General features: G+C 47.1%; 1 protein-coding gene across 8 annotated transcripts in view; it reads left to right on the plus strand.

Annotated features, from left to right (window-relative positions):
- The window catches only part of PKNOX2 (PBX/knotted 1 homeobox 2), a 581,048-nt gene that overhangs the window by 211,435 nt on the left and 342,150 nt on the right, over window positions 1-27,463 (plus strand). Inside the window, exon 1 of one of the 8 annotated variants that reach the window (XM_063943771.1) lies at window positions 4,828-4,847. The exons of the other annotated variants lie outside the window; for them this stretch is intronic. The gene's annotated coding sequence lies outside the window, so the exon portion shown is untranslated. Of the gene's footprint in view, window positions 1-4,827; window positions 4,848-27,463 lie in introns of those variants that run through there. 8 annotated transcript variants of the gene reach the window in all.

Raw genomic sequence — 27,463 nt, forward strand, 5'->3', positions numbered from 1 at the left:
CTCCACTATCCACCCCTCCCCTGCGTATTACACACCCCCTACCACCCTGGAAGTTATGTACCAGGGCCCCTTCATTCAGCCCAATGCCTCTTCTACAGTTTAGTGTTATCCCTCCCGCCCCACCTTACACCATCTGTGCAGTAAAAGAGTAATTAGCAGAAATTACTACTCCAGGTCCTACATACTGAGTGGCAGATAGCACACCCCCTACTGCCCACGGGACATCAATGCTGCGGCTGATAGCACCCCCACCCCTACCGCTGGAGGATGGGTAGGGGGCCCAGTGCATTGCTGTGCCCAGGGGCCTACACTGCTGTTAAGACGGCCCTGATCTACAGGCCACCTATGAAACTCGTAGCTAATTTCTCTGCAGCTCCCAACATGTACTGCTGCCTTGTACTTCTAGCTGTGAGACACATAGGTAATGCAGATTCATACATTGCTGCATAGTATCTCATTCCGATGTATTCTCATTAGAGACGCACATGTTAGCTATGTGGCATGCCTTGCTTATTTGTTTAAGGTAATATATTGCTTTCCTTTGTTGGGGGTGGGGAGTGGTTGTAGATTCCAAGCATTGGGAACACATGCATCATTTCTCTTTTAAAGTCTCATTCTGTAGGCAGTGCATATTATATCTAAGCAGGCCCGGCGCTAGCCGCTCCTCAAAGGGATGCAGTGCAGGGAGGTGCCAGACTGGAGAGGCGTTCTCCCTGCTCTGCATCCCTGTGCTGTGCTGCCGGCTGCTGTCACACACTATGACATGCAGCAGCGCCGGCAGCACAATGCCTCCTCTCCCCCTCACCGCCGGCAGCATAAAGACTCCTCTCCTCCTCCCCTGTGTGACAGTTCAGTGGCCGGGCGGGAACCAAAGGGGGCAGAGCTAGGTCGGACTAAGTGGCGGAGCTAGAATGGGACCATGCTGCATCAGGAGGTTGAGCTGCTACAGCTTCGGCCAGACAGACTTCATTAGATAAGTGTCTGGAAAAAGAGTGAGTGTGTGTGTGTGTGTATATACAGTGTCTGTGTATACTGTATATATGTGTGACTGTGTATGTGTGTGATGTATGTACAGTATGTATGTATGTATGTATGTATGTATGTGTGTGTGTGTGTGTGTGTATATATATATATATATATATATATATGTGTATCTGTGTGTATATGTGTGACTGCGATATAATTATTATTATTATTATCCTTTATTTATATGGCGCCACAAGGGATCCGCAGCGCCCATTACACAGTACATAATCAAATGAGCAAACAAGAAAACAGCACTTACAGTACAAGACAATATAGGACAGGTATAGAATACCCGGGGTCAGGTGACATCAGAGGGAGTATGGAGTATAAGATAGTGTAAGTAAGAAAAGGCACATGAGGGGAGAAGTCCCTGCTCTTGTGAGCTTACAATCTAAAAGGTGAGGGGCTAACAGACCGGGGTGACACAGGAGGGGTAGACGGTGATCATAGACAAGAGGGTTAGGAGGAGAGTTGGATGGGTTTGGTGAAGAAGTGGGTCTTGAGAGCCCTTTTGAAGTTTTGTAGAGAGGTGGAGAGTCTGATGGGGAGAGGTAGAGAATACCAGAAATAGAGAGCAGCACGTGAGAAATCTTGTAGGTAGGAGTGGGAGGAGGTAATCAGTTGGCAGGAGAGACGGAGTGCATTAGCAGAGCGAAGAGGACGGGTGGGAATGTAAAGAGAGATAAGGTCAGAGATGTAAGAGGGAGAAGAGTGGGTGAGGGCTTTGTAGTTGAGTGTGAGAAGCTTGAATTGGATCCTGAAGGGGAAGGGAAGCCAGTGAAGGTCCTGCAAGAGAGGGGATGTGGATGTAGTACGTTTGGTGAGGAAGATGAGACGGGCAGCAGCATTGAGGATAGATTGGAGTGGAGAGAGGCATTTTTGAGGGAGGCCAGATAGGAGGAGATTGCAGTAGTCCAATCTGGAGATGACCAGTGAGTGGATGAGGGTCTTAGTAGCGTCCTGGGTGAGAAAGGGTCTGATCCTGGAGATGTTTTTGAGATGGAAATGGCAGATTTATGAGAGGTACTGAATGTGTGGTTTGAAGGAGAGGGAGGAGTCAAGGATTACTCCAAGACATCGCACTTGGGGTCTAGAGGAGATAGTTGTGCCATCAATGGATAATGCAATTGTGGGAGGTGAGGTTATGCGGGAGGGAGGGAAGTATTGTCAGCGTAGAGATGATATTTTAGGTCAAAAGAGCTAATGAGCTCACCTAATGAGGATGTATAGAGAGAGAAAAGGAGAGGCCCAAGAACAGAACCTTGGGGGACACCTACTGGTAGAGTAAGTGGAGGGGAGGTGGAGTCATGAGAGGAGACAGAGAAGGAATGGTCAGAAAGGGAGGACAGCCAGGAGAGAGCAGTATCACGCAAACCAAGTGAGTAAAGGATTTGCAGGAGGAGAGGGTGGTCTACAGTGTCAAAAGCAGCAGAGAGGTGAAGGAGAATAAGCAGAGAGTAGTGGCCCCTGGATTTAGCAGAAAGGAGGTCATTGCAGACTTTCGTGAGGGCAGTTTCAGTGGAGTGCTGAGGATGGAAACCAGAATGGAAAGTGTCAAGCAGTGAGTGGGAAGAAAGACAGACTGTGAGGCGGTTGTAGACAATACGCTCAAGGAGTTTTGAGGCAAAAGGGAGAAGAGAGATGGGTCGGTAGTTGGAGAGATTGGTTGGATCAAGGGTAGGTTTTTTAAGAATAGGGGAGACAAGTGCATGCTTGAAGGCAGAAGGGACAGTGCCTGATGAGAGTGAGAGATTGAGTAGATGGGCAAGATGGGAACAGGCAGAAGAGAGGAAACGGAGAAGGCGTGAGGGAATAGGGTCAAGTGGGGAGGTGGAGGGGGGTGAGGACCATGACTTCCTCTCCAGATACAGGGAAGAAAGATGTCAGAGTTGGTAGGAGGGAAGGAGAGGGGGGTCGGGAAATGGAAGAGGGGGGTTCTGGTGGGATGTTATGTCCTGACGAATGGAGTCAATTTTGGATGTGAAGTAGGTGGCAAAGTCAAGAGCAGAAAGTGAAGAGGGGAGTTGAGGCGGGGGTGGGCAGAGGAGCGAGTTGACAGTGGCAAAGAAGGGTCAGGGGTTTGAGGATTGGGAGAAGATGAGGTTTTTGAAGTAAGATTGTTTAGAGAGGGTAAGGGCAGCAAAGTAGGATGAGAGCATAAATTTGTAGTGGAGGAAGTCTGCCTTAGAGCGTGATTTCCTCCACTGTCGCTCAGTGGTACGTGAGCATTTTTGCAGATATCTGGTGCATTTGGTGTGTCAGGGTTGAGGTGTCGATCTGCGAGGGTGAATAGTGGTTGGTGGGACGACAGAGTCAAGAGCAGAGGTAAGGGATGCATTGTATAGGGAAGTAGCTTGTTCAGGGCAGGAAAGAGTGAATAGGAGAGAGCAGCTTGTGCAGCCCTGCTATGCTAAAAAAGTTTCAAGCAAAACAAAACCAGCCCTGCAGCTACTTACCCTTTGCGACGGATCCAGCAATGCAGGTCCCGGATTTGACGTCAGACATCCGCCCTCAAAACGCCTGGACACGCCTGCGTTCGCTGGACCACTCCCGGAAACCGGTCAGTTGCCGCCCCAACACGCTTTCCTCCTGTTAATCTTCTTGCGGTCGCCGCTGCGACCGCTTTCCTCGTTCCCGGCGTCATTGCGTCGCCGGGCAATGATGCGCGTGCGCAGTCCCGCCCCATTCACACCGCAGCGAAGAACCGCTGCGTGCGAACGGGTTGGAATGACCCCCTTTGTTAGGCTGCGCCTTGGGTGCAATATAAGTAATAGAAATTATAATTAATAATAATAATAATAATAATTAAGAGGTATATATATTAATTATGAGACGTTATGAAAAGTGTAAAAAATAAGTATTTTTGCTTTAAGAATATGATTTTAAGACAGGGAAGGAAACAACCCACCTTTTTCTCCTACTTCTCTGCATGGGTAATTCCATATCAAAGGATCCAATTATTAAATACTATTTTATCAGAGGTATCCCAGTTTTACGGCGACAAAATGGGCCTTCAATACGGACAACAAATCATGAATGTTTTATTTTTCAATGGTTTGAAAAGTAAAAAATCCACAACTTTTGGCACTAGTGAGTACACCAAGCCCAAATGTTCTCAGGCCAGGTTGAAGAGATTTATTAATATAATAATCTTTTATTCAGGCAATAACAGGCTTTAATTTAATTTATTGTAGCACAGGACTAGATTTTATGAAATATTCTCATTTTTGATATTTGATTGCAATATAATGCAAAATTAGAAATTTTCATATGATCCGACAGACAAAAATGACCAAAAATTTAGAATCTCGTTAGGATCCCAACTTGAATTTTTTTTTTATTGAAAATCTTAAAACATTACGGAATAAATAAAAAGTTTATGAAAACTTTAATCCAGATTTATTTCTTTTTGTGCGTAAGATTTGGAAATCTTTCCTTAAACATTTCATTCTGTGACCTTGAAATCTTGGTTTGCACCTGTTAATACTGAGCAGTCTTCAGCAGGGTCTTTAGGTCGGGAATGAGATCCCCACCTTTGGAGCAGCAGTTGAAGGCGTTTATTGTCTATTGCTTCTCCATACATACTACAATTATCAGCTGATTGCACGCAGGCTATTTTTTGCACTGCTGCGATTAGGTAATCGCCGCCTACAGGGGAAGGGGTAATCGCTGTGCAGAGGTACAAACTAAAGTTTGTGCAGTCTCTGCACAGCTCAGGACTTACTCAGCTGCTGCGATGATCCTGGATAGAGCTGACATCACGAACCCTCCCTGGAAACGGCCGGGCACGCCTGCGTTTTCCTGGACACTCCCTGAAAACGGTGAGTTGACACCCCCAGACGGCCTCCTCCTGTCATCTTCTTACGTTCGCCGGTGCAAATGCTTTCTTCGTACAATCCGTCGCTGCCCAGCGATGGCGGCCAACGCACCTGCACACTACGGACCACATGCATGCGCTGTTCAGACCCGATCGCACAGCTGCGAAAAAAGGCAACGTGCGATCAGATCTGAATGACCCCCTCAGACCTGATCGTAGCAGCAGATTTGTTAGCAAATGGGCAAAACCATGTGCACTGCAGGTGGGGCAGATGTAACACGTGCAGAGAGAGTTAGATTTGGGTGGGTTATATTGTTTCTGTGCAGGGTACTGGCTGCTTTATTTTACACTGCAGTTTAGGTTTCAGTTTGAACACACCCCACCCAAATCTAACTCTCTCTGCACATGTTACATCTGTCCCACCTGCAGTGCACATGGTTTTGTCCATCTGCTTACAAATTTGCTGCTACGATCAGGTCTGAGGGGGTCATTCAGACTGAATCAGGTCTGAATTAGGCCCCTAGACACAAGTCATAAAGCGTTCAGTTAGTAATATAAATGATATATAAATATATATATATATGTATATATATATATATTGTAATACAAATCTGCAGGATGAATCCTGGCTTGCCCACTTCCTCATAGCTATCTTGCATTCTGTGACTGGGTATGTCTGTATATATTTAGGGGCTGATTCATGTCGCATCGCGATGGGTCGGCCCCAGAATGCGATTGCAAGGATTGCACAATCTGCAAAAAATCAGAATCTGCAATCCATACTGAATAAGGTCCTTAGTGAGTAGCTGTCTGTTATTTACATGTGTAATACAGGGAGAAGCGTCCTACGCAGTGGTTGCAGGATTTAGTAACCATCTGCAGATGCCACGGACCCTCTCGCTCACGTATTTACCTGACACAAAGAAGGAGAAATTAATATTATGCGTTGTGGGTTCACCTGCCCGGCTGCCTTCGTCAGACTATCACAATTACCAGTTTAGTTTCAGACGCAACTTAGAGGAAATAATTAGGACCCAGCTGATTAATTAAGCCCAATCAGTGGATGAGGACGAGTCTCTTGGCAGGCGCGCCTCGCTCCGTCTCACAGCAGCCATGTTTTGCAGGCTAGTAATTTTGCTGCATCATTTTATTAACCCTGTATTTATTAATTTGCTGTGTTTTTTCACCCACCGGGTCTGTGAAAGGTAGAGTACAGAGAAAGCTTGGTGTTCTCATTGCTCTACAGGGGTTATGCTGTGTGTATAGTACATGATATGCAGACTGTTGATGAGAAGTGTGTGGTGGAGCATGGTAACAGTGCACCATCACCTAGGAGAAGGTTCTCCCTTCCCCTAGCCACAGCCTTGGGTGCTGCTACGTGCAGGTGTACCTCTGTTCTTCTCTCACAGCATCAGACAGGGAACGGAGATGGTGGAAATGGTAGACGATGGAGCGGCAAACGCAAACTGCAACTTGTGATTGGTTCTTTCCGCTCACACCTTCCCCTCACAGCTATTTAAGAAATGTCAAGGTGTATTGGTCTTCCAGTTCTATAATATATGCATTTAGCAGCCCCCAGATTGCGTGATTGTGCTCTGCAAATGCTCAGAAGCCACATCGTACAAAGGGGATCATTCAGACCTGATCGCGTTTTTTTGCAGCGCTGCGATAAGGTCAGAACTGCGCATGCATATGCACCGCAATGCGCAGGCGCGTCGCACGGGTACAAAGCGGATCGTTGCTGTGTAATGGATTTTATGAAGAATCCATTCCCACAGCCGATCGCAAGGAGATTGACAGGAAGAGGGCGTTTGTGGGTGGCAACTGACCGTTTTCAGGGAGTGTTTGGAAAAACGCAGGAGTGTCCTTCCGCGTTTGCAGGGCGGGTGTATGACGTCAATTTCGACGCCGGACAGGCTGAAGTGGTCGCAGCGGCTGAGTAAGTTCTGGGCAACTCAGAAACTGCACAAAACTTTTTTGTACCGCTCGGCTGCACATGCGATCGCACACTTGCACAGCTAAAATACACTCCCCTATAGGTGGCGACTATCTGATCGCAGCGCTGCAAAAAGTAGCTAGCGAGCAATCAGGTCTGAATTAGGCACAAAAAACAAACGTTTGTCCACTTGCAGCTCAAGAGGCGTAGCGGAGTTGTATCAAGGTGTTATACCCTGCGCTGAATTCAGCCAGGGCGTTTCGGTGTACCTTGTACAGGCCTGGTGCATTCCTATGATGACAGATATGAAACCATCCAGATATCCGTCTTATGATTTACACTGTATAATTATCCAGAACACAACGTATCACAGGCACTGGCCTTTCCTGAAATGCAGCGGTCTCCTGCAGAGAGAGGGAATGTCTCTTGCCCTGTATATTACCCCAGCTCCGTCCTTTGCCTATGCTTATCATGGCAGAAGGTGACACAACTTATAGTAGAGTACAGGAATCTTACCTTCGCCAGTCTGTCCCCTGTGAAAACCTGGAGGATGTTTTGCATTTCTGCCAGATGATACAAAGGATTTCTGTATTCGGCTTTATTAATGTCCGCCCGGCCACGAGGAGGATATTGATTTCCCTGTGATAAGGACTACAATTGCTGTCCCTTCGCCTCAGCCCCTGAACGGGTTACACACATCCTGCTCATTCTGTAATTGAAGAAAAGGAACTCTGGAAGTCAATATACGGTTTAATAAAAGTTACAGCATGGCAAATGGCCATGGAATTACAATGTGAGATATATCTGAGCGCGGGTGGCTGCAGCCTCTCCTCCTGCTGGGAGCTGTAATGCTCTGTTCTCTCTGTGCTGACCACCGCGTGGTACAAGCTTTCTGAGACACACATGTTACCTATACATACAGAGCATTCTGACCACAACATGGCATGGACACATCGCAGGAAGGAGGGCCCTGCTCTCATGGATGGGGAAATCTGTAGCATGGCATGCAGCTCTTAGGGGAATGTCACAAAGTTTTGTATAAATAGTTTTGTGGCAGAACAGGCCATTGAGGCCCTGTAATAGTCTTCTAGTTCCACATTTGCTCTGCCATTGTTTTGGTGCAAGCTGTCTACACAGCAGGAGACCACAGCGACCGGCTGTAGTGTAGCCTAGATATGATAGCGGCAGCCACAGGGTGAGTTAGGGTACCACTGCGCCGTGGTAATGTGCAGTTCAACATACCTGCCTACTTTTTAAAAAGCATGTCAGGGAGATTGTGAAAGTAACACCTATAGGCGCGGATGGGTACTGCTACGTCTGAGTACATGACTGACAGCGAAATGTAAATGAGCCCCAATGCAGTCAGTAAGATCCACTAGTTGATGAAAAGACTTTTCAGGGCTTGCTCGTGTATTGTGTTATACAACAGGTTTCATGTAGGGGGCAATGAGAATCCTTGTTTGAAAATGCATGTAGCCATAGGGATCATTGTGCCTTATAACCAGTGCAGGGACATGGCGCTGAAGATCCCATTTGAATCAGTGACGTGCGGTGAGGTCATAGACTGGGGAGGCACTGATGAGATATATATATATATATATATATATATACAGTATAAATCGGTGCAATACCCAGTTTATGACCTCACCGCGCGTCACTGGCCGAGATTCATTGCACGCCCCCCCTCATCTGTGCTTCCGGACAGTGGGTGTAGGCGCTGCTGTTGGCTGTGAGGAGAGGGAAGCGCGCTGGCCGCCGCCGCTTCCCACCGCTCCAGTCTTCAGGGCCACCGCTCCTCCATTGCTGTAGCCGGGTGCCTGGGACAGCTCCACCGCCGGGACCAGCCGTCACTTCCGCCCGCCGCACATAGGGGTGATTGGTCAGCAGATCCAGCACTGGATCCACTGTCCAATCACATCTGACACGGGGGTGGTGTCCCTGTCAGCGAGGCACTTGTTTAAGTGCCGCCTTCAAGCTTTTTTTTAATGGGCTTTTAAAGCCCAGTGCTTGGGCCCCGCCCCCCGCTCTGTGTCATAAGTGTCTGTATCTGTGATTTCCCCCCCCCCCCTCTCCCCAAGAATATACCAGCTACTGTACATGGGTAAGGTGCAGTCTGGGAGATTGCGAGACTCTTTCAGGGAGTCAGGGAGATTGCTGCTATATCAGGGAGTCTCCCTAACAATCAGGAATGTGCAGCCTGCGGGACTGATCAGCACTGGGGAGTGCAGAGGCTCGGGGTGCAGCAGTGGAGCGGTTATAGACATGTAGGAAACGGTTATTTCTGTTCTATTCAGCACTGCAGTATGTGGCGACAGCAGCAGCAAGAGTCAGTTTATAACGGCTGCATTATGTGACACAATAATATACATAAAGTGAGATGCCACCAGAGTACGCTGCAGCTGCAGTGACATTAAGCGGCCACTGGGGTGAGGGACAACACTGCAGGATAACGCCTCATTTTCAGGCATTTTAAGTGTAACAATTTGTAACAATTTCACTTTTCCTTTACATCAGCCTCTCTGCTGAGCTTCCCCACACTGTGGTATTTTATTATCATCTGCAGCGGTACATTTTCAATTCAAGTTTATTGTGGTTTATATGTCTCTTATTGACAGTAGACAAATCTGTCTAAAGGAGCGATGTGATTTCTGGCCCTCACTGACTATGCCCAATAAAGGCCAGACAATAGGGGACTCCCTCTTACTGTCAGTGACCGCCTGTTACTGACTCCACCCACTGCGCAATGCGTGGGTATGTCGCTGCCACCACCAAACTCCTAATTCGTGGCACCTGGAACCACGTTCCTGCTGTGTATGCATTGACACGTTTTTGCCACATTTCCTGTCTGGCGTCAGTTAAACCCCACTGGTCGTCGACCTAGACCAGATCCTGCACGGTAGCTTGGCAGAGGGCGGAACTTGGAGATGCCGGGCTTACCCTGAACAGGCGGAGAACGGGACTGCTTTAGCGCATTCCTGATTGTCGCAAGATGAAAGGCAATTGTCGTTTTGAAGGCAAAGATGTTTAATTGCTCAAAGTTCTAAAAAGAACTGTTGCCAGGGGAAACGGCATACAAAAGATGTTTCAGCAGTTCAATCTCCCTTGATGTCACAGAAGAATGTACACTTTTAGGCTCATAGGCCCTTTTTATACAGTAAGAACACACTACACCTCAGGAGGTAGTTCCACCATGGGTTCTTTTCCATCCAATCAAACTATCTTACACAATGTATTGAAAAAAAATACATATTGCATTTCAAAAGAAGATAATAACTGGATTATATCCTCTTTCCTTTCACACATAGACAAAGCTCCGAGTCGTGTAAATCGCCATCCTAAATAGTGCAGCCTAGGAAATCTTAAATCAAATTGTTTTTACACAAACCTACTGGGAAGACACCCTAGTTTGCATTCGTAAAACAATTTGATTTAGCATCCTATTCTGTCTTTCACATCTCTAGGCTAAAACTAGTTTGGCTTATCACACAACAGGAGATTCTGAAAAGCACAAACTTTCTTTTCTCCAAACCTTAGTTTGCATTTTTTAAAGAAAATGTTTGTCCACGAAAAGGCCCGCCACCCATATCCTGCTGGAGCTAAGACAATTAACATATGACTTTCTATGTAAAAGTGTCCCAAGAACAATTGTTAAGGCTTTTTGGGAACAAAATACCTCATTCTCATATGTGCTTTGTCCATGCATTTTAAACGTGCGGTTCTATAACCGTGGCAACCATAATTCTGCAACTGAGCACAGCGCAGCGACATAACATATTAAAACATTTTTAAACACTCTGCGCCCGCCGCCGTTAGTACATTTGAATAGTCGTAACATGTACTCGTTCAGCTTCCTATTTTTATTTCTTCATTAGTGTCATTCATTTAAAGACAACAGTACATATATTGAATGAATGTATATTACTGTAAAGTGAATCCTTGAAGCTGGTTCTGAGACGTAATTTGGGTCCCGTAAGGGAGGGATGAGGATTCCTGTGAAGTCTGATTCTGTGGCAGTAGTAAAACTATAGTCATGCAGTCTGCTTATTAGTGTTATAGCCTGGTCTGTCTCCCACATAAAGGGCTCCCAGTTTCCTGAGCGGAAGATTTATGAGGTAGGGGGGAAGTTGGCACAGGAGCTAGCACTCTACTCCTACAGTACAACAAAGGCATGTAGAGGATGCATACACCCTATGTCCCCTTTACTGGGCAAAGTTTTCTAGTAATAGGTAGGACCCCCCCCCCCCCCCCGCCACCACCCCCACCGCCCCCGGAACAGCCAAGTCCCTCATTCCCCCACATACTGAAGCTGCTCTGTTGTACTGAGATCTGGTGATTGCAGAGACCCTTGGAAGATGCTGAATGCCATGTTCATAGAACCACCATGAGATACGTGTACTGTGAAGCATGGCACATTATCCTGCTGGAAGTAGTTGTCAGAGGATGGGTAAGCTGTGGCACATAGGCAACAAGAATATGTAGGCAGGCTGTGTCACTTAAATGATGGAGTCAGGAGACCGCCGGTCATAACACCTCCCCCTACATCCCGACCCCTCAGAATCCCAACAGTCTGTATGCCGACTAGCTTGGGCTATTGCCACTCACAGGTCGCCGCCGAGCCCGCAAGGGCTGAATTATTGTCACATTCCTGTCGGCATTAAGCAGCCTGCCCATTCTCCTCTAACTTATCACATTAGGAAATGCCCACAGATCTACCACTCACTGGAAGCTTTTTTTGGTTTGCGTCTCTTTTTTTGTAAAATCTAGCGTCTGTTGTGTGTAAAAATCACAGGAGATCAACAGTTTCTGACATACTCAAACTATCTCTGCCTGGCATCAACAATCATTCCACGTAGAACACATGTCTAGCCATAATGCTGTTTGGACTCAACACCTGAACCTACTGACCATGTCACCTTACTTCTATGCGTTGAGATGCTGTCACATGATTGGCTGATTTCTGTGTTTGCATTAATGAACAGGAGTATTGTTGTACATATGAGATCTCATATGGAGCCCAGAGCCGACAGCTGCTGCAGCCAGAAACAGAGCTGTCCCTGGCTGTAGTGTATGGGCAACAACACCTGCAGCTGTCAAAATCGATAGTTGCAGGTATCGAAGCAGTCAGCGATGCCGACCGATTATACACTGCCCCCCCATATTGGCGTGCTGAGCCCACACTGCCAGAGTAATACATGGGGGAGAAGCGGTATCAGTGCACAAAACGTGCACTGATACCACTTCTCCCCATAACGATAGATCATACATTTACCCCTATGTGTATAAGCAGAATCACTACTGGGGGCATTATGTATAAGCGGTACCACTAATGGGGGCATTATGTATAAGTGGCTCCACTATTGGTGGCATTATGTATAAGCGGCGCCACTATTGGTGGCATTATGTATAAGCGGCGCCACTACTGGGGGCATTATGTATAAACAATGCTACTACTGGGGGCATTATGTCTATAATTGGTGCTAATACTGCGGGCATTATGTAAAAGGGACGTTACTATTATGGGCATTATGTGTATAAGCAGCACTACTACTGTGGGCATTTTGTGTATAAGCGCCACTACTACTGTGGGCATTATGTGTATAAGCAACACTACTTCTGTGGTCATAACGTGTATAAGCGGCACTACTACTGGAGGCATTATGTGTATTAGTGGCACTACTGCTATTGGCATATGCATAAAGGCGGCACTACTGGGGGCATTATGTGTGTAATCGGCACTACTACTGGGGGCATTATGTGTGTAATCGGCACTACTACTGGGGGCATTATGTGTATAAGCTGCACTAGTACTACTGGCGGCATTATATGTGTAAGCAGCACTACTACTGTGGGCACTATGTGTATAAGCGGCACTACTACTGGGGGCATTATATGTATTAGCGGCACTACTACTGGAAGCATTATGTGTATAAGCAGCACTACTACTGGGGGCATTATATGTGTAAGCAGCACTACTACTGTGGGCACTATGTGTATAAGCGGCACTACTACTGGGGCATTATATGTATAAGCGGCACTACTACTGGAAGCATTATGTGTATAAGCAGCACTACTACTGGGGGCATTATATGTGTAAGCAGCATTACTACTGTGGGCACTATGTGTATAAGCGGCACTACTACTGGGGGCATTATGTGTATAAGTGGCACTACTACTATGGGCATTATGTGTATAAGTGGCACTACTACTGGGGGCATTATGTGTAAAAGTGACACTACTACTGGGGGCATTATGTGTATAAGTGACACTACTACTGGGGGCATTATGTGTAAAAGTGGCACTACTACTGGGGGCATTATGTGTATAAGTGATACTACTACTGGGGGCATTATGTGTAAAAGTGACACTACTACTGGGGGCATTATGTGTAAAAGTGACACTACTACTGGGGGCATTATGTGTAAAAGTGGCACTACTACTGGGGGCATTATGTGTATAAGTGATACTACTACTGGGGGCATTATGTGTAAAAGTGACACTACTACTGGGGGCATTATGTGTAAAAGTGACACTACTACTGGGGGCATTATGTGTAAAAGTGGCACTACTACTGGGGGCATTATGTGTATAAGTGACACTACTACTGGGGGCATTATGTGTAAAAGTGGCACTACTACTGGGGGCATTATGTGTATAAGTGACACTACTACTGGGGGCATTATGTGTAAAAGTGGCACTACTACTGGGGGCATTATGTGTAAAAGTGGCACTACTACTGGGGGCATTATGTGTAAAAGTGGCACTACTACTGGGGGCATTATGTGTAAAAGTGGCACTACTACTGGGGGCATTATGTGTGTAAGTGGCACTACTACTGGGGGCATTATGTGTGTAAGTGACACTACTACTGGGGGCATTATGTGTATAAGTGACACTACTACTGGGGGCATTATGTGTATGTGACACTACTACTGGGGTCATTATGTGTATAAGTGGTGCTACTACTGGAGGGCATTATGTGTATAAATGGCACTACTACAGTACTGTAGGCATTACGTATAAGCAGCACTACTACTGGGGGCATTATGTATAAACAGTACTACTACTGGGGGCATTATATTTAGAAGCGGCACTCCTACTATGGCCATTATGTGTATAAGTGGCACTACTATGGGGGGCATTATGTGTATAAGTGGTGCCACTACTGGAGGGCATTATGTGTATAAATGGCACTATTACTGTAGGCATTATGTACAGTATAAGCAGTACTACTACTGGGGGCATTATGTATAAGCGGCACTGCTACTGGACGGCATTATGTGTATAAGCGGCACCGGGGGGGGGGGGGGGCATTATGTGTATAAGCGGCACTACTGCTGGGAGAATTATGTATAAGCTGCACTCCTACTATGGGCATTATGTGTATAAGTGACACTACTTGTGGGGGGACATTATGTGTACTGTAACCAATCGTAGTCCATGTGGATGGTAAAGTATGAGAAAGTAAAAAAATTAAAATAAAGCCATGTTGACCTTTTCATGTGTTGACCTGTTCTGCGTTGACCATTTTCATGCGTCATTTTTTTTCCATGTCGACCATGTCAGTGTCGACCAAAAGTGGTCAACCTAGTGACTGTCGACCTGCCAAACGGATACCTGCAAACTGAGCTCAGTGTCCTGCGTGGGGCTGCACAGTGTAAATGTGTCTGTGTGCCCACTAGCGGTTTTCTATTTCCATGGGCACAGGCCGGCAGTCAGCACTTGACATGGGGCAGAGTTACACCGCGGATGTAATAATTCCAGTATAAAGGCCGTATAGCTATACAATATAGAGACACGGATTCATTAAATAAAGAGTATTTAGCGCATTACTTACTGGTGCTCACATTTGTTGTACCAGTTTCTGGAAGAGTTATTTATAAGAGCCTTGCATTAATTATAAGGACAAAGCCCTTATCTTATATAGGGTACAAAAATACCTCTGTATTGCAGCATATCAGCATTAAGGAAGGTTATGAAGCCAGCTGAGAAGTGACAATACGACAACTCACATCTCTAGGAACTGGTCAGATCTGACCACCGTCATTCATTGTGCAGCGTCGCCACCTTAGATGTGAGACCCGTCATTACACAGAGGGGAACATCATAACGTACCCTGGCTGTGTCCTTTCTTTCCTTTCCAGGCTGTGTACAATCCTTTCCATCCCCCTCTCCAGGATGCAAGACGGCTGTGTGTAGAAATCTGAATAAGTAATCAGACTGCTCATTAGCCACCCGCAGAGATGCTCAAACATTCACTTTGCTGTTTGTGAAGCAGAAAAAAAGGCCGCTGCATTAAAATTGATGCGTTATTAATCCCACTGTTTCAGAGCTGGCGGGCAGCGCATTTCCCCTCTCTCTATCTCTCATTCGCCGGAGGCCAAACAGCGTGGTGCTTACTACTTCAGGGTGCTTTGACTTTCTCTTATTTATTGGCCTTGTGCAGTCAGACAGGGAGAGGTAGTGCTGCGCCCCTATATCCCCCCTTCTTTCACCTTCAGGGCTAATCCGGCACCCAGGTCAGTTCTGCCTGTACCGAAAACGGGTATTTCCTAGCTGTACTGGCCTGCACTCCGTGTCTGCTACATCATCCAAGTCTTGCACTGGGATACATAGGGTAGAACGCCTGAAACCAGATTCAGAGAGCTGTAACTTTTACTTGCGGTGCAGTGAGCTACTTTAGCTTTCTCTTATTCAGGTTTTTCTTCCATCATGCAACATATAACAATAGCGTGTTAGAGCGTTTCCCGTTTGTCAGGCTATATGTACTCAGTTTTCAGTGCTGTACCCCTTCAGTGGAACGCGCTCCCCCGCTCCATTAGACTCTCCCCGACCTTGCAAAGCTTCAAACGGGCACTGAAAACCCACCTATTCATCAAAGCAAACCCTCCCGATTTATAACCTAGTCCTGAGGCTTCTCCTCCATCCCCCTGCCTCATGCCTTGAACATCTCTGCTTTGCTTACATCAGGCTACCTCCCACTTGCTTGCACCTCATGTCATCTGTCTGTTGCCCCTCCCCACTAGAATGTTAGCTCTTCAGAGCTGGGCCCTCTTTCCTCTTGTTGTCAAAAGCCCTCATCTCCTCACATTTCACTCGCAGCTCTCTCCTACTCAGCGACCCTCTTTACCCGCTTTCTCTCCTGCTGGTAAAGGCTCATCTCTATCTATGGCAACCAGCCCCAAGTAGTACAATGATCACTCCCTCACTACTTACATCTTAGCTGTATTATGTATGAGAATTGTGCTGCTCTTTGTTACCTGTACTCTATTTCTGTTATTTATTTACTGTAATGCTAAGTTTTGTCTCCCTTTGTACGGCGCTGCGAAACACTTGTGGCGCCTTATAAGTAAAATTTATTAATAATAATAATAATAATAATAAGTATTTCCCCGCAATGGGGTATTTTACAGTTTGGGAATTATTCTGCACTGATACAGACTTCGTGGCTGACATACACTGGCGACCATTCTTGCAGCACTGTACTCTAGCTCTGCACAAGGCAACTGAATGCTGCAGGGAGTTGTCCTACGTCTTATGTGACATCATTGTCCCCAGACTAAGCAGACACAACACTGCACGTTAGAGGGTAAAGCAGAACAGGTACAATAGATGAGAGCAGGGAAGAAACAGATCCGCCCTGTTTAGCAGCACAAGGGTGCAAATCCATAAGCATATTGCAGTGATGGATACATAGGGGTATATGCAATTGCAGTCGAATTGCCGAAAATGTCGAAAAACGGGGCATTTTCGACACAAAAAAAAAATTCGACAATGCAATACAGTACTTTTCGACAAAAAAACAGACTTTTCAGATTCGACTTTTTGAAATTCGACAGTTCACAAATTCGACATGTCTGCAATGGTAAAAATGCGGCTTTTCGACAAAAGTATATTCAATTGAAGAATGTCGATTCGACAATAGTGCTTTTCGACAGTAATTTCGTCAATTTCATTTCGCCTCACTTTGCTGGCGGAATCTAATAAAAAATTTAAAAAACATGTTTTTTTTGTGTGTTTTTTTATTGCTAATAGCACATCTATTTATATTAGAAGGGATTATGTACTTGGTTTGTCTATTAGGATTTACAACTATTATTTATATATTTTTTAAAATAATATTTTTTTTTTTAACTGACTAAAATTGAGAGAGCATGGTTTTCAGTGGGAAGGGGTGGGAATGGGTTAAAATCACGAAAAAAAATGCATGGGGTCCCCCCTCCTAAGCATAACCAGCCTCAAGCTCTTTGAGCCGGTCCTGGTTGTAAAAATACGGGGGGGGGGGGGGGGGGGGGGGAATGGACAGGGGATCCCCCGTATTTTTAGAACCAGCACCGGACTCTGCATCCGGTCCTGGTGCAAAAAATACGGGGGACAAAAAGCGTAGAGGTCCCCCGTATTTTTTGAAACAGCACCGGGCTCCACTAGCTGGAGAGATAATGCCACAGCCGGGGGACACTTTTATACCGGTCCCTGCGGCCGTGGCATTAAATCTCCAACTAGTCACCCCTGGCCGGGGTACCCTGGAGTAGTGGAGACCCCTTAAATCAAGGGGTCCCCCCCCCCTCCAGCCACCCAAGGGCCAGGGGTGAAGCCCAAGGCTGTCCCCCCATCCATGGGCTGCGGATGGGGGGCTGATAGCCTTGTGTAAAATCAAAGAATATTGTTTTTTGCAGAAGAACTACAAGTCCCAGCAAGCCTCCCCCACAAGCTGGTACTTGGAGAACCACAAGTACCAGCATGCGGGGGTAAAACGGGCCCGCTGGTACCTGTAGTTCTACTGCAAAAAAAATACCCAAATAAAAACAGGACACTCACACCTTGAAAGTAAAACTTTGGCCCTCATTCCGAGTTGATCGGTCGCAAGGCGATTTTAGCAGAGTTACACACGCTAAGCCGCCGCCTACTGGGAGTGAATCTTAGCTTCTTAAAATTGCGACCGATGTATTCGCAATAATGCGATTACTAACTACTTAGCAGTTTCTGAGTAGCTCCAGACTTACTCTGCCTGTGCGATCATTTCAGTGCTTGTCGTTCCTGGTTGACGTCACAAACACACCCAGCGTTCGCCCAGGCACTCCCACCGTTTCCCCGGCCACTCCTGCGTTTTTTCCGGAAACGGTAGCGTTTTCAGCCACACGCCCCTGAAACGCCGTGTTTCCGCCCAGTAACACCCATTTCCTGTCAATCACATTACGATCGCCGGAGCGAAGAAAAAGCCGTGAGTAAAAATACTTTCATCATAGTAAAGTTACTTGGCGCAGTCGCAGTGCGAACATTGCGCATGCGTACTAAGCGGATTTTCACTGCGATGCGATGAAAAATACCGAGCGAACAACTCGGAATGAGGGCCTTTATTACATACATGCCGACACACACACATACTTACCTATGTTCACACGCCGACTGTGTCCACGTCTCCATCTGTTGACCCACCCAAATCTAACTCTCTCTGCACATGTTAAATCTGCCTCCCCTGCAGTGCACATGGGCCCTCATTCCGAGTTGTTCGCTCGGTATTTTTGATCGCATCGCAGTGAAAATCCGCTTAGTACGCATGCGCAATGTTCGCACTGCGACTGCGCCAAGTAACTTTACTATGAAGAAAGTAATTTTACTCACGGCTTTTTCATCGCTCCGGCGATCGTAATGTGATTGACAGGAAATGGGTGTTACTGGGCGGAAACACGGCGTTTCAGGGGCGTGTGGCTGAAAACGCTACCGTTTCCGTAAAAAACGCAGGAGTGGCCGGGGAAACGGTGGGAGTGCCTGGGCGAACGCTGGGTGTGTTTGTGACGTCAACCAGGAACGACAAGCACTGAAATGATCGCACAGGCAGAGTAAGTCTGGAGCTACTCAGAAACTGCTAAGTAGTTAGTAATCGCAATATTGCGAATACATCGGTCGCAATTTTAAGAAGCTAAGATTCACTCCCAGTAGGCGGCGGCTTAGCGTGTGTAACTCTGCTAAATTCGCCTTGCGACCGATCAACTCGGAATGAGGGCCATGGTTTTGCCCAATTGCTAACTAAATTCCTGCTGCGATCAACTTGGAATTACCCCCATAGACTCATATGCAGATACAGACGCAGATGCACACAGAATATAGACTCATATGCAGATACAGATACAGACACAGATGCACACAGAATATAGACTCATATGCAGATACAGACGCAGACGCACACAGAATATAGACTCATATGCAGATACAGACACAGACGCACACAGAATATAGACTCATATGCAGATACAGACACAGATGCACACAGAATATAGACTCATATGCAGATACAGAAGCACACCGAATATAGACTCATATACAGATACAGACATAGATGCACACAGAATATAGACTCATATGCAGATTCAGAAGCACACAGAATATAGACTCATATGCAGATACAGACACAGATGAACACAGAATATAGACTCATATGCAGATACAGAAGCACACAGAATATAAACTCATATGCAGATACAGACACAGATGCACACAGAATATAGACTCATATGCAGATACAGATGCACACAGAATATAGACTCATATGCAGATACAGATACAGAAGCACACAGAATATAGACTCATATACAGATACAGACACAGATGCACACAGAATATAGACTCATGCAGATGCAGACGCACACAGAATATAGACTCATATGCAGATACAGAAGCACACAGAATATAGACTCATATGCAGATACAGACACAGATGCACACAGAATATAGACTCATGCAGATGCAGACGCACACAGAATATAGACTCATATGCAGATACAGACGCATACAGAATATAGACTCATATGCAGATGCAGATGCACACAGAATATAGACATGCCACATATAATTTCAATCAGCAGATTAGGCACCTCTGCGGACAGTTAGGGTTAGGCTGTGGTAGTGAAGGGGGGGGGGGGGGTTATTGGGGGAGGGTAAGTATACTTACCTAGCCCCTGCCTGGATTCTCTCCATCGGGGATCCCGATCGCAGGTAAAGCATATCACACCCAAATCAACTACATCTCTCATAAATGCAGTGTTCAGACAGCTGTAATTGAGGATCTGAGGTCTGTGCTGTTGGAATTACTGCAACTTTCCAAGATCTGGTCTTGTTCTCTCTTGGCGTCCATTAGTCCGGTTCCAGAGTACAGTCAGTACAGTTGCTCCGCATGTTTTTCTTCCATGTTTTGTGCCTGTCTGCATTGGCTGCCCCTTACTGATTTACCTGTGCAATCAGTATTTTGTGTGCTCTGCTTGTGCCTGAATGCTTCTTGCAGTTGTGCAAAAGTATACTCTTAATAAATCCTCAGTCCTTCAGAACGCAGCCACACAGGAGAATTGGGAATGGCATTGATTTCCCAGCGAGATGCCCGTTCGGTCTCTCTCACTATGTTTCCAGGCCATACAAGGGGCCTCCCATGGAGATGAAGAACTGGCAGCCTGGCTGTTAATTAGGCGTTCGGAGAAATGATGGCTGATGGCTGTTTTAGTGGACGCTTTGCAGCCTCTGGGGCAGTTTGCTGCTAGGAATTGTTGCAGGGCTCTTCTTTTTTTTTTTTAATTCTCAAACGAAATGCCTACCTGCAATTTTATACTGCTGGGCTTTAAATTGCAATTAATGAAAAAGATTTGTATCCTGTTTTTTTAGGTGAAGAATCCCTGAATTCCATACAAGAAGAGACAGTGATGTTATACGTAGCGATATTCCGGGCAGTGGTGTTATATGCGGCGATATTCTGGGCAGTGGTGTTATATGCAGCAAAATACCGGTCAGTGGTGTTATATGCAGCGATATTCCAGGCAGTGGTGTTATATGCAGCGATATTCCAGGCAGTGGTGTTATATGCAGTGATATTCCAGGCAGTGGTGTTATATGCGGCGATATTCTGGACAGTGGTATTATATGCGGCGATATTCCGGGCAGTGGTGTTATATGCGGTGATATTCCGGGCAGTGGTGTTATATGCGGCGATATTCCGGGCAGTGGTGTTATATGCGGCAATATTCCGGGCAGTGGTGTTATATGCGGCGATATTCCGGGCAGTGGTGTTATACGTAATGATATTCCGAGCATTGGTGTTATATGCGTCAATATTCCGGGCAGTGGTATTATACGTAACGATATTCCGGGCAGTGGTGTTATACGTAATGATATTCCGAGCATTGGTGTTATATGCGACAATATTCCGGCCAGTGGTATTATACGTAACGATATTCTGGGCAGTGGTGTTATACGTAATGATATTCCGAGCATTGGTGTTATATGCGGCGATATTCCGGGCAGTGGTGTTATACATAACGATATTCCGGGCAGTGATGATATACGTAACGATATTCCGGGCAGTGGTATTATACGTAATGATATTCCAGGCAGTGGTGTTATTTATATGCAGTTATATACCGGGCAGTGGTATTATACGTAGCGATATCCCGGTCAGTGGTGTTATATGCGGTAATATTCTTGGCAGTGGTGTTATATGCGGCGATTTTCCAGGCAGTGGTGTTATACGCGGTGATATTCCGGGCAGTGGTGTTACTGTATATGCAGCGGTATTCCAGGCAGTGGTATTATACATAACGATATTCCGGGCAGTGGTGTTATATGCGGTGATATTCCGGGCAGTGGTGTTATATGCAGTGATATTCCAGGCAGTGGTGTTATATGCAGTGATATTCCGGGCAGTGGTGTTATATGCGGCGATATTCCGGGCAGTGATGTTATATGCAGTGATATTCCGGGCAGTGGTGTTACATGCGGTGATATTCCGGGCAGTGGTGTTATATGCAGTGATATTCCGGGCAGTGGTGTTATATGCGGCGATATTCCGGGCAGTGGTGTTATATGCAGTGATATTCCAGGCAGTGGTGTTATATGCAGCAATATTCCAGGCAGTGGTGTTATATGCAGCGATATTCCGGGCAGTGGTGTTATATGCAGCGATATTCCAGGCAGTGGTGTTATATGCAGCGATATTCCAGGCAGTGGTGTTATATGCAGCAATATTCCAGGCAGTGGTGTTATATGCAGCGATATTCCAGGCAGTGGTGTTATATGCAGCAATATTCCAGGCAGTGGTGTTATATGCAGCAATATTCCAGGCAGTGGTGTTATATGCAGCGATATTCCAGGCAGTGGTGTTATATGCGGCGATATCCCGGGCAGTGGTGTTATATGCAGCGATATTCCGGGCAGTGGTGTTATATGCGGTGATATTCCAGGCAGTGGTGTTATATGCAGCGATATTCCAGGCAGTGGTGTTATATGCTGCGATATTCCGGGCAGTGGTGTTATATGCGGCGATATTCCAGGCAGTGGTGTTATATGCGGCGATATTCCAGGCAGTGGTGTTATATGCAGCAATATTCCAGGCAGTGGTGTTATATGCAGCAATATTCCAGGCAGTGGTGTTATATGCGGCGATATTCCAGGCAGTGGTGTTATATGCGGCGATATTCCAGGCAGTGGTGTTATATGCAGCAATCAGTAGCGGATCTTGCCACGGGCAAGCAGGACTTTTGCCCGGGGCGCCGCCTTCCGGAGGCAAGATCCGCCACTGCTGTCCGCTGTGTCCCCCGTCCGCCTCCGCTGCCCGCTGCCATCCCCATCCGCCTCCTGTGAAGGGAACTAGACGCTTTGCATCTAGTTTCCCTTCGTGGAGAGTAACTTTGCTGAGCGGTGCGCGATGACGTCATCGCGCACCGCTCAGCATTCAAGCGGCGCTAGCAATGTACAGGGGGTGTAACTGACCACGCCCCCTGTATTAGACCACACCCCTTTTCCTGCCCGGGGCGCAGAGCGCCCTTGAACCGGCCCTGGCAGCAATATTCCAGGTAGTGGTGTTATATGCGGCGATATTCCGGGCAGTGGTGTTATATGCGGCGATATCCCGGGCAGTGGTGTTATATGCGGCGATATCCCGGGCAGTGGTGTAATATGCGGCGATATTCCGGGCAGTGGTGTTATATGCAGCGATATCCCGGGCAGTGGTGTTATATGCAGCGATATTCCGGGCAGTGGTGTTATATGCGGCGATATTCCGGGCAGTGGTGTTATACGTATCGATATTCCAGGCAGTGGTGTTATATGCGGCGATATTCCGGGCAGTGGTGTTATACGTATCGATATTCCAGGCAGTGGTATTACATGCAGCGATATTCCAGGCAGTGGTGTTATATGCAGCGATATTCCAGGCAGTGGTGTTATATGCAGCGATATTCCAGGCAGTGGTGTTATATGCAGCGATATTCCAGGCAGTGGTGTTATATGCGGCGATATTCCAAGCAGTGGTGTTATATGCGGCGATATTCCGGGCTGCGGTGTTATATGCAGTGATATTCCAGGCAGTGGTGTTATATGCGGCGATATTCCGGGCTGCGGTGTTAAATGCAGTGATATTCCAGGCAGTGGTGTTATATGCGGCGATATTCCGGGCTGCGGTGTTAAATGCAGTGATATTCCGGGCAGTGGAGTTATATGCAGTGATATTCCGGGCAGTGGTGTTATATGCAGTGATATTCCGGGCAGTGGAGTTATATGCAGTGATATTCCGGGCAGTGGTGTTATATGCAGTGATATTCCAGGCAGTGATGTTATATGCGGCGATATTCCGGGCTGCGGTGTTAAATGCAGTGATATTCCGGGCAGTGGAGTTATATGCAGTGATATTCCGGGCAGTGGTGTCATATGCAGTGATATTCCGAGCAGTGGTATTATACGGAACGATATTCCGGGCAGTGGTGTTATATGCAGCGATATTCCAGGCAGTGGTGTTATATGCAGCAATATTCCAGGCAGTGGTGTTATATGCAGCGATATTCCAGGCAGTGGTGTTATATGCAGCAATATTCCAGGCAGTGGTGTTATATGCAACAATATTCCAGGCAGTGGTGTTATATGCAGCGATATTCCAGGCAGTGGTGTTATATGCGGCGATATCCCGGGCAGTGGTGTTATATGCAGCGATATTCCGGGCAGTGGTGTTATATGCGGTGATATTCCAGGCAGTGGTGTTATATGCAGCGATATTTCAGGCAGTGGTGTTATATGCGGCGATATTCCGGGCAGTGGTGTTATATGCAGCGATATTCCAGGCAGTGGTGTTATATGCGGCGATATTCCAGGCAGTGGTGTTATATGCGGCGATATTCCAGGCAGTGGTGTTATATGCAGCAATATTCCAGGCAGTGGTGTTATATGCAGCAATATTCCAGGCAGTGGTGTTATATGCGGCGATATTCCAGGTAGTGGTGTTATATGCAGCAATCAGTAGCGGATCTTGCCACGGGCAAGCAGGACTTTTGCCCGGGGCGCCGCCTTCCGGAGGCAAGATCCGCCACTGCTGTCCGCTGTGTCCCCCGTCCGCCTCCGCTGCCCGCTGCCATCCCCATCCGCCTCCTGTGAAGGGAACTAGACGCTTTGCATCTAGTTTCCCTTCGTGGAGAGTAACTTTGCTGAGCGGTGCGCGATGACGTCATCGCGCACCGCTCAGCATTCAAGCGGCGCTAGCAATGTACAGGGGGTGTAACTGACCACGCCCCCTGTATTAGACCACACCCCTTTTCCTGCCCGGGGCGCAGAGCGCCCTTGAACTGGCCCTGGCAGCAATATACCAGGTAGTGGTGTTATATGCGGCGATATTCCGGGCAGTGGTGTTATATGCGGCGATATCCCGGGCAGTGGTGTTATATGCGGCGATATCCCGGGCAGTGGTGTTATATGCGGCGATATCCCGGGCAGTGGTGTTATATGCAGCGATATTCCGGGCAGTGGTGTTATATGCAGCGATATCCCGGGCAGTGGTGTTATATGTAGAGATGAGCGCCGGAAATTTTTCGGGTTTTGTGTTTTGGTTTTGGGTTCGGTTCCGCGGCCGTGTTTTGGGTTCGACCGCGTTTTGGCAAAACCTCACCGAATTTTTTTTGTCGGATTCGGGTGTGTTTTGGATTCGGGTGTTTTTTTCCAAAAAACCTAAAAAACAGCTTAAATCATAGAATTTGGCGGTCATTTTGATCCCAAAGTATTATTAACCTCAAAAACCATAATTTACACTCATTTTCAGTCTATTCTGAATACCTCACACCTCACAATATTATTTTTAGTCCTAAAATTTGCACAGAGGTCGCTGTGTGAGTAAGATAAGCGACCCTAGTGGCCGACACAAACACCGGGCCCATCTAGGAGTGGCACTGCAGTGTCACGCAGGATGGCCCTTCCAAAAAACCCTCCCCAAACAGCACATGACGCAAAGAAAAAAAGAGGCGCAATGAGGTAGCTGTGTGAGTAAGATTAGCGACCCTAGTGGCCGACACAAACACCGGGCCCATCTAGGAGTGGCACTGCAGTGTCACGCAGGATGTCCCTTCCAAAAAACCCTCCCCAAACAGCACATGACGCAAAGAAAAAAAGAGGCGCAATGAGGTAGCTGTGTGAGTAAGATAAGCGACCCTAGTGGCCGACACAAACACCGGGCCCATCTAGGAGTGTCACTGCAGTGTCACGCAGGATGTCCCTTCCAAAAAACCCTCCCCAAACAGCACATGACGCAAAGAAAAAAAGAGGCGCAATGAGGTAGCTGTGTGAGTAAGATAAGCGACCCTAGTGGCCGACACAAACACCGGGCCCATCTAGGAGTGGCACTGCAGTGTCACGCAGGATGTCCCTTCCAAAAAATCCTCCCCAAACAGCACATGACGCAAAGAAAAAGAAAAGAAAAAAGAGGTGCAAGATGGAATTGTCCTTGGGCCCTCCCACCCACCCTTATGTTGTATAAACAAAACAGGACATGCACACTTTAACCAACCCATCATTTCAGTGACAGGGTCTGCCACACGACTGTGACTGATATGACGGGTTGGTTTGGACCCCCCCCAAAAAAGAAGCAATTAATCTCTCCTTGCACAAACTGGCTCTACAGAGGCAAGATGTCCACCTCATCATCACCCTCCGATATATCACCGTGTACATCCCCCTCCTCACAGATTATCAATTCGTCCCCACTGGAATCCACCATCTCAGCTCCCTGTGTACTTTGTGGAGGCAATTGCTGCTGGTCAATGTCTCCGCGGAGGAATTGATTATAATTCATTTTAATGAACATCATCTTCTCCACATTTTCTGGATGTAACCTCGTACGCCGATTGCTGACAAGGTGAGCGGCGGCACTAAACACTCTTTCGGAGTACACACTTGTGGGAGGGCAACTTAGGTAGAATAAAGCCAGTTTGTGCAAGGGCCTCCAAATTGCCTCTTTTTCCTGCCAGTATAAGTACGGACTGTGTGACGTGCCTACTTGGATGCGGTCACTCATATAATCCTCCACCATTCTATCAATGTTGAGAGAATCATATGCAGTGACAGTAGACGACATGTCCGTAATCGTTGTCAGGTCCTTCAGTCCGGACCAGATGTCAGCATCAGCAGTCGCTCCAGACTGCCCTGCATCACCGCCAGCGGGTGGGCTCGGAATTCTGAGCCTTTTCCTCGCACCCCCAGTTGCGGGAGAATGTGAAGGAGGAGATGTTGACAGGTCGCGTTCCGCTTGACTTGACAATTTTGTCACCAGCAGGTCTTTCAACCCCAGCAGACTTGTGTCTGCCGGAAAGAGAGATCCAAGGTAGGCTTTAAATCTAGGATCGAGCACGGTGGCCAAAATGTAGTGCTCTGATTTCAACAGATTGACCACCCGTGAATCCTTGTTAAGCGAATTAAGGGCTCCATCCACAAGTCCCACATGCCTAGCGGAATCGCTCCGTGTTAGCTCCTCCTTCAATGTCTCCAGCTTCTTCTGCAAAAGCCTGATGAGGGGAATGACCTGACTCAGGCTGGCAGTGTCTGAACTGACTTCACGTGTGGCAAGTTCAAAGGGCATCAGAACCTTGCACAACGTTGAAATCATTCTCCACTGCGCTTGAGACAGGTGCATTCCACCTCCTATATCGTGCTCAATTGTATAGGCTTGAATGGCCTTTTGCTGCTCCTCCAACCTCTGAAGCATATAGAGGGTTGAATTCCACCTCGTTACCACTTCTTGCTTCAGATGATGGCAGGGCAGGTTCAGTAGTTTTTGGTGGTGCTCCAGTCTTCTGTACGTGGTGCCTGTACGCCGAAAGTGTCCCGCAATTCTTCTGGCCACCGACAGCATCTCTTGCACGCCCCTGTCGTTTTTTTAAAAATTCTGCACCACCAAATTCAAGGTATGTGCAAAACATGGGACGTGCTGGAATTTGCCCATATTTAATGCACACACAATATTGCTGGCGTTGTCCGATGCCACAAATCCACAGGAGAGTCCAATTGGGGTAAGCCATTCCGCGATGATCTTCCTCAGTTGCCGTAAGAGGTTTTCAGCTGTGTGCGTATTCTGGAAAGCGGTGATACAAAGCGTAGCCTGCCTAGGAAAGAGTTGGCGTTTGCGAGATGCTGCTACTGGTGCCGCCGCTGCTGTTCTTGCGGTGGGAGTCCATACATCTACCCAGTGGGCTGTCACAGTCATATAGTCCTGACCCTGCCCTGCTCCACTTGTCCACATGTCCGTGGTTAAGTGGACATTGGGTACAACTGCATTTTTTAGGACACTGGTGAGTCTTTTTCTGACGTCCGTGTACATTCTCGGTATCGCCTGCCTAGAGAAGTGGAACCTAGATGGTATTTGGTAACGGGGGCACACTGCCTCAATAAATTGTCTA

This window comes from Pseudophryne corroboree, chromosome 10 (assembly GCF_028390025.1).
Source record: "Pseudophryne corroboree isolate aPseCor3 chromosome 10, aPseCor3.hap2, whole genome shotgun sequence".
Taxonomy (NCBI): domain Eukaryota; kingdom Metazoa; phylum Chordata; class Amphibia; order Anura; family Myobatrachidae; genus Pseudophryne; species Pseudophryne corroboree.